The following is a 7760-nucleotide window of genomic DNA, read 5'->3' as shown; positions in this document are numbered from 1 at the left end:
AAAGGATTCATGAAATGTTTGATTGAATATATATGCTTTAGTAAAAAATTAATTATATCTCTTTGCATCAAAATATATTATGTATCAGTCCACTACTCTCTAGTCCAATTATAATCATACGGATTCAAGATCTAGTCTCGTTTCAGACCTCTAATGGGGCAATCACTAGTACTCACTGATGAATGATGTGTTGTGGTCAAGGATTAGTTTTTCTTTCGGACCTAATCAGGCAAAGTTGATTGTTGACATGTGTTAGTGAGAGCATGTTTCTCTATATGATATTAGAACTAGTTTTCTTTTCAAACTTCTAATGGGATGATTACTGACGTATGACCGAAGGATGGTATATTGTAGTATCTAGTCTCTTTCAGGATTAGTCACTGATCGATCATGACCATAATCCAAGGGACTAGGAGAGTGAGAGTGGAGGACCAATCTTTGGATGATTGAAAAATTTATTTCAAGCAAAATATATATTTTAAATTTATGTTGATTATTATGATATGCTTTTATACTCATGAAACTAAATTTATTTTTTTGTACAAATTTAATATATATATATATTAAAATGGAGGCATCTGTATTGGCAGAGTCTCTATTCACCACATTGAACAATGCAGATGCCTCCATCTATTGTGTGGAAAAAAAATCCTCTTGGCAAAATCATTATGCTTCGAATTTGAAGCTCACGATCAGAGGAGGGGGTGTCGAGATGTTTGATGGTGATGGACTTGCCATTGGAGAGGAGGCCACGGATGACCTCAACGAAGGCACCATGATCAAGGGAGCGAAAGGGGTTCGAAGGAGGCAGTAGCGGAGAGAAGATCGTGGAAGAAGCAGCAGGAGAGATGAGGAGAGTACTATCATGAACATAGGTATGGTGAAAGGAGCGGTAGAGGTAGAAGAGGAAAAGAAGATTCAAAACTTACGATTGAAAAAAAAGAAGGAAAAAAAGAGGGGAGGTCAAGTCGTTTGATGGCAACAGACTTCCCATTAAAGAGGAGGCCACGAAAGACGTTGGCAGAGGCATCGCGGCTCGAGGTGCAGAAAGGGTTGAAGGAGACAATGGTAGAAAAATCCTCAAAAAATCCTTATTTCAGCATTACCGCAGCCTTCAATGTAGATGACATGGGAGACAATGAGAGGGCTGCCATCGATGGTGGTGCTGAGGGGGAGGAGGGCATCAAGGACATGGTAGGCGATGCAATCCTTGGGGGTGTGGTCGGGGTGTTGTTCTGGATGTAGCGGGCCTCGCTCATGATCTTGGTCAAAAAGAGACATATAAATCCCGATTGAGCTTGCCCTATACATCCTTCACGAAAGCCACCATTTGATTTGGATTGGATTTTTTTCAAGTAGAGGAGAAGAGAGAAACATGGAATATCCACTAAATTTTTATATAACGTACAAGGATTTAGATCTTTAGATCACAATATAATTGATTTAAATTATGTACCATTTGATGAAGTTAACACAATCCATGTAAGGTATGCACTATTTGACAATTGTAAAATTTATATTAGATGACTTAGCAGCATACATTATCTTATCAAATATGTTTACCATGGATCTTTTAATATTATTAGAATAAATTTTTCAAGTTCTATTTCTTAAATTCTCCTTCTACTTATTACTAAAATATTGAGAAAAATTTTCGTTGTTATAATGCAAATATTTAATAATATATATAACTGATCAATCGAGAAAATATTGACTCCGATCGATGAGAAGAAACTAACTTTGAAATTTCAAACACCATATGAAATTATAAACTAATATTTTAATAAATTTGAGATATTGATAATTTATTGAACTTGTAAAATTTATTATTTTTTTTTTAGTCGCTGCAAAATAGATGGAACTTGAATTTGAATAATAAGGATTTTAAAATTTGACATATTTATAATTAATAATTCTACAAAAAAAATTGATTAATTTTTCTTATTATTATTAAATAATTATAAATTATTCTTTGAGTTAATGTATTAAAATTATTCTTTGAATTAATATATTAAAATTATAAATTGATTAGTTTTTTTTATTATTATTAAATAATTATGAATTATTCTTTGAATTAATGTATTAAATTTTTCTATCAAATTAAAATCAAATCCCACGGATTTACGGCCGTCCGTTGTGCTCGACTCGGGCCTTGTGCTGAGACGTAACAATAGAGCAGGTAGGACTGATACGATGGACTTGATTAATTCCTCTCTAACCCCAAAATTTTGATGAAAACACCGTTCCAAGTTCATATTGATGTAGGATTAGTGAGCATCTCAAGGGATGCAAAACAATACCAAAATTTGAAGCTTTTATAATACCATCAAGCCTTTATCCATCAGATACATGCATGTTTCATGCATGTTTCAGCCGAGTGATGCCATCATGTTGTTTTGTATCTTTCGAGTTCAGGTTTTACGATAAGTTCATCTTTAAAGACTCTGTAATGCACAAGCTTATTTGCTAAAGAAACGTTATTATGAAACATCACTTCAAATATTGGATAAGAACAGAATTCTTCTCGATCTTAACTACCGAATCAAAACAGAATACTCATTGATTGTTCTGACCAATCCAATTATTAATGACCAAAAAAAAAGTGAGGGGGAACATGATCCAAAGTGGGGGAAAAGAGTAGAAGTTGAAAGTTAAAAATTGAAAGAAATAACAAGATGCAAAATAGTTGATAACAAAATGAGCAAAAAGGGGTACAAGTCATAAACAATCACCAAAATAAAAAAAAATTATAATCTATTAACTATTTCAATTAATTTTGATGAAGTTTGATTATTCTAAGGATGTGCCTGCTTTAAATTTGAAGGGGGCTACAAAGTAAGCACACCCTACAATCGTGTAGCAGCCTCACACTGTTTGATCTCCATATAGGCGCTATGCAAAAGGTAGCCTGCTATCAAAACTGACAAGCCCCCGTCGTCTGAAATAGAGCCATCATTCTTATCCTTTCCTTCCATAAAAAAACCCATCTTTTTAACAAAACATACAATATATATATATATATATATATATATATCAAAGATGTAATCTCAGAAAGAATAAAGGAAAAAAAAAAACAAATAAGTAATAGGAATAAAATTGTGGGAGTGAAAAACAAAAGAAATAAAAGAGGGGGTATTCAGATCAGGGGTAGGGAACAAGTGTGGCCAGATATTGTGGCATTGGAATAACGAGAGGATAGGATATCCAAGCAATCTTCGTCTGGCCGCGTTTGATATGGGCTCCATGCGGCAGACAGGATATCGCCACTGAATAGGCGCCTGCTGTTTGACTCTTTATTTAGAGCCCTCTCTCTTATCACTCTTATCCTTTCCCCGTCTCTTCCCCTTCTCGTAGATTAGATGAAACAAAATACTCGAAGCATTCAAAGATACATATATAAACGGAAAAATCAAGAGAGAAAAAAAGAGAGAGAGACAGAGAGAAGACGATAGCATCTGAAAATCCCATTAAGAGATCGCATCCAAAAAACCAAAAAGAAGGGTTTAAAAAAATTGAGGGACTCACAAACGGAGCACCAACGCCTGAAGGGAAACTCGGAGGCGGCTCTGAAACCCGGAGGCCGCGTTAGATTTGGGGAAGATCTTAGGGTTCCTGGCTGGATTTTATAGGTGCACTGCAGCCCGTGAGACCAATAGGATACAGACACGCGTCTGAGGCCTAGTGGTTGGTGCTTGATGCTGTAGATTTCGGAGACACCGAAGTTGTCGGTTCGTTAGGTTTGGGCCGATGGTGCAGCCCAGCCCATGGTAAATGTTGATATTATACAATGGATTTTTAATTTTTAACAATACTCCAAGGAGGACAGCCGGTTGAGGGGGCCTCCGGGGATTGTTTTGAATTAATTGCATGAGGGTGTCCCCTTCAACCTCCAGGCAATGGTGGATGTGTGCTCACCATTTAGCTGAACGCAATGAAAAGCAAGCAAAAGAAACACAGCTTGAAGGGCTATATGAGCCAAGCATAGATTGAAGGATTCCCCGGTTGTATTCTTTATATGTCCTGGTAGTTATACAAAGAGATGCAGGGAAACTTTTCTTGGTTCGGAGTTGTAGCATTGCAGGACCATGGATTTGAATATTGTTCCTAAAGATGATTCTCAACTTCCGATCAATGCAATGGTTGGCAGATGCATAGCTACAGTTTATGGTCCCATTTAAATTCGACATAGCTCATTTCTGTCCAAAGGTTGTCTTGGCAAGCTAGTTTTTTTTGATACTAACAATCCAATCCAATGCTCCAAATTTTTGAACCTCTCATTACATAAAAAATTAACTAACTTTGGCTTTTGATATTTCGGCCATGATGAACGTATATCCTTGTTCATCCTGATGCAACTCACCCATCAGGACTGTAAGGATCCTGGAGTGTCCCAACTTGCCACCAAGCCTAAGGCATTTTACTCGAACCTCACCACCTAGGATAGCAGGTTGCTCTATAGATTTTTATCCTGCCACATTCAAAACTTTAATTTATTTATAATTCCATGGTGGAGCTACCTATAATTTGAAATACAAGCCCAGAGGTCTCAGATTTCCTCTCCTCCACCCCCCCCACCCCCCGCCTCCCTCTCTTTTTTTTTTTTTTTTTTCCAAAAATAATCTCTGCTGATGGAATTTTCTTCGTTGAAATGTTCTAATTCCCCAAAGAAAAGGGCCCTCATTATTCTCTTGATAAGCGGATCACTTCAAGACCACCTTGATTTTTTCTCTTACAAATACACTTCCATTCATCTTTTACAGGCTCCATCTTCTACTCATTCCAATTGAAGATCTCTCCCTGATATTGATTCTCAATACTATGGCCACAAATACAAGACAAAGGGGATAGGGAGGGTTTGAGAAATATTTTCCAATGTTAAACTCTTACCTCGCCAGCTGCTAATATATAACTCTTCTCAACATCAGGCGAATTACCTCTTGCCCAGTCTCCCTGGTTTTAACTGTCTTCTGGACTAAGCATTTCTAGCAAGAACTAAGAGATTTTTTTTATGAATATTTGAACCTGACAATAGCTAAAAATAATAGAACATCTGGTTAAGCATTTTCAAACCTGTCAATATCCTAAAGGCAGTTAAAGCAATACCCAAACCTCACAAAAACGTTTTCTTAACTGCTTCCAATCTGTTTCCTAGAAAATCAGAGTATTTTCCAACCAAATGGAGTCATGGACATTGGACATCGGGATCATCTTGTGCTCTCAAGCCCAAATATCCACCCTGCATTCCTCGTACTCAAAACCCCTCCATCTCCACTGTGCATCGACACCTCATTCAACAAGCCTTAAGCACAACCGTAGCAAGAAGTTTACCTTACTGGCAGTAGCAAACCAAGACCACATTACCCATGAGGGTATGAATATCATCATGGAACAAGCCAGTCACAGACAAGTCCCTCTTGAAAAAGCATGCATCACAAGAACATATCTCTGCCACATTTCAGTATTTCTCATACGTTGCTACCCCTACCTATCCGGACAGTGAACCTAGATGGCACAGTAGCAAGATATGTTCTGAGGAATTTGCTATAGTGTCAAAATGAACAGGGGTTACTCAGCAAAAACCTCAATCTTTAATTTGTTTTCTTTAAGGGGGTTGTTAAATTTTTGACCACAGAAAAAATGAGCAGTTTGAAGATTTAATAAGATGCTCTAGTTAGATGCCAAAGAATCAGTTGATTTACATGAAGATATGAAGACTAATCAACTCAAGTTAGATTAGATAACATTTGTGAATCAGTTCCTTAATCTTTTATATTATTTACGAAACCTGCATAATGTTTGCATCAGTGTCACATTACAAACATTATAAATAATTATGATTAAGAATAGGGCCTTTTTTCCATTTACATGTTTATCCTCCAAAAATTACCATCCGCATATGGACCCTTAAATCATTATGTTTTTGCAGTGATACATCTCCCATTAGATTTTGGACTAACTGCAGTAAAGACTAGGCATTTTAAGTGTAAAAGGATATCATTATCTTTTTGTATCAATATTCTTTAGAACTCAACCTTTAATTTGTTGTAGAGAACTCTACTTTCGTATAAATTTTTTCAAGGGTATTGATACAAAAGAGTTATAAAGTATTCCATGTTTAAAACAGTTATTTATCAACAAAGCTATTAATGCAAAAAGGTCAGTCAAAAATCTAATGGAAGGGGTACTCTTGCAAGAGTAGGAAGATATTAGGTATATATATATATATGCAAATAGTGATTTTGAAGGGTCAATATAAAATATGCTATATTTGCAATATATTCAAAAAACTTCAAAAGAATATCAGTATCTTACACATTTTTTATATACTACGGTACTGTTCGGTGAGCAAGCCGAACAAAAGTTAACTTGCATCTGCAGTTCTGTTTCACCAATTTATATGTACACAGATAGAACTTTCTATGGTGCCATATCACAAACAATATATTTCGACTATAGCAGATAAGTGGGTACATATGTTGCAAACGCTATAGTACAGATTATTGATCATTGTCCCAAATTAATTATTCATATGGAATCAAATGCCAAGCTATAGTCCATATCTGCAGCATATGGAACTATTCCACATTTTCTTTCATCTTTCCAACAAATTTAAACCATAGATTGCGATATTAAGAAGAATGGCTAGATTCAATTACATTGTAGCAAACGAAAGCTAATTACTCAATTCTCCAAACATTGTTTCCAAAAAAAACTTACAAAACCACATGCATGATTTTTTTTTTTTTTTTTCCTTAGATTAATGATACACAAACAATTTTGACTTTCTAGTGGAAAGCTGTCTTCTGTAGGCTAATTAGCCAAAGGGCTTTCCATCTCCAGAAGTAGAATATGTTTCGATAGAGCAGAACATGAGTTAAAAATAAGCGCTAATTCATTTTCAATGGCTTACACTAACAATGAACAGTCCAGAATTGTTCACCTCTTGAAAATATGGTCGATCCTAAATTATTCTGAAAACATCTCCAGTCTAAAAGAAAAATAACTGCAGATGTATTAGAAAGAACATGGTTCATTTTGGATTTCAAGTAGAATAATACTCCTTAAGAGGGATAGAGAAAACAGAGAAGAATTAAAAGCATGCACTTAGTACCAGAATTATGCATTCTTAAGGTGGAAATTTGTGGCTAAGAGACTTGATTTTCACGAGCTTTGACAATGGATTTACATTCACTTTATATGAGATCAATATCTCAACATCAAAGGGTCGATCGTACAAGATTTGATATGATGAATACAAGGAAGATCTGCATAAATACATACAATCTTGGCATGAAGCACATGATGAAATTTGATTAAGGAATGGAACGTGACTTGATTATATATTTAGCCAGATTTCTGCCAAATCTAGTTGGATGATTTGCCGAGAGAATCAAGGAGTGACTTTTACCACATGCTATTACATAGCTGGTCATATGTGCTGAATTTGATTGTACGATTTGCCGAGGAAATCAAGGAGCGATTTTGATCATATGAGTTTGCATGATTTTCATCGCTAAGCAGGTATAAGCGATTGTCATCATCTTAGGTGCAAAATCCTAAAGAGAAAAAAGGCCAATGTTTTTTCCCCTCGTTATCGTAGACTACTTGCTGCAAAGAGGAATTTTTACAAGCAGAAGGTCTTCCACATAAAGAGGCAGATAGAAATCTACGCAGACAAGGTATTCTCGACTGCAATTTACTTACATATTTGAAGCTAATGATCCATGACCGGTCGGTCATTCACAGCCTTCTGATCAACA

At 35.8% G+C, this 7760-nt stretch overlaps 1 long non-coding RNA gene across 1 annotated transcript; it reads right to left on the bottom strand.

The window, feature by feature from the left end:
• Window positions 1-2638: 2638 nt before the first annotated feature.
• Window positions 2639-4427, bottom strand: LOC140854827 (uncharacterized). Its single transcript, XR_012137953.1, has 2 exons — window positions 3526-4427; window positions 2639-2968 (listed from the first exon to the last, which is right to left on the bottom strand). It is a non-coding gene; the product is annotated as an uncharacterized lncRNA (long non-coding RNA).
• Between the last annotated feature and the right edge of the window lie 3333 nt (window positions 4428-7760).

Source organism: Elaeis guineensis, chromosome 1 (genome assembly GCF_000442705.2).
Source record: "Elaeis guineensis isolate ETL-2024a chromosome 1, EG11, whole genome shotgun sequence".
Classification (NCBI taxonomy): Eukaryota; Viridiplantae; Streptophyta; class Magnoliopsida; order Arecales; family Arecaceae; genus Elaeis; species Elaeis guineensis.
The sequence above is the reverse complement of the archived record's forward strand: the minus strand, read 5'-3'. Positions and strand labels throughout refer to the sequence as shown.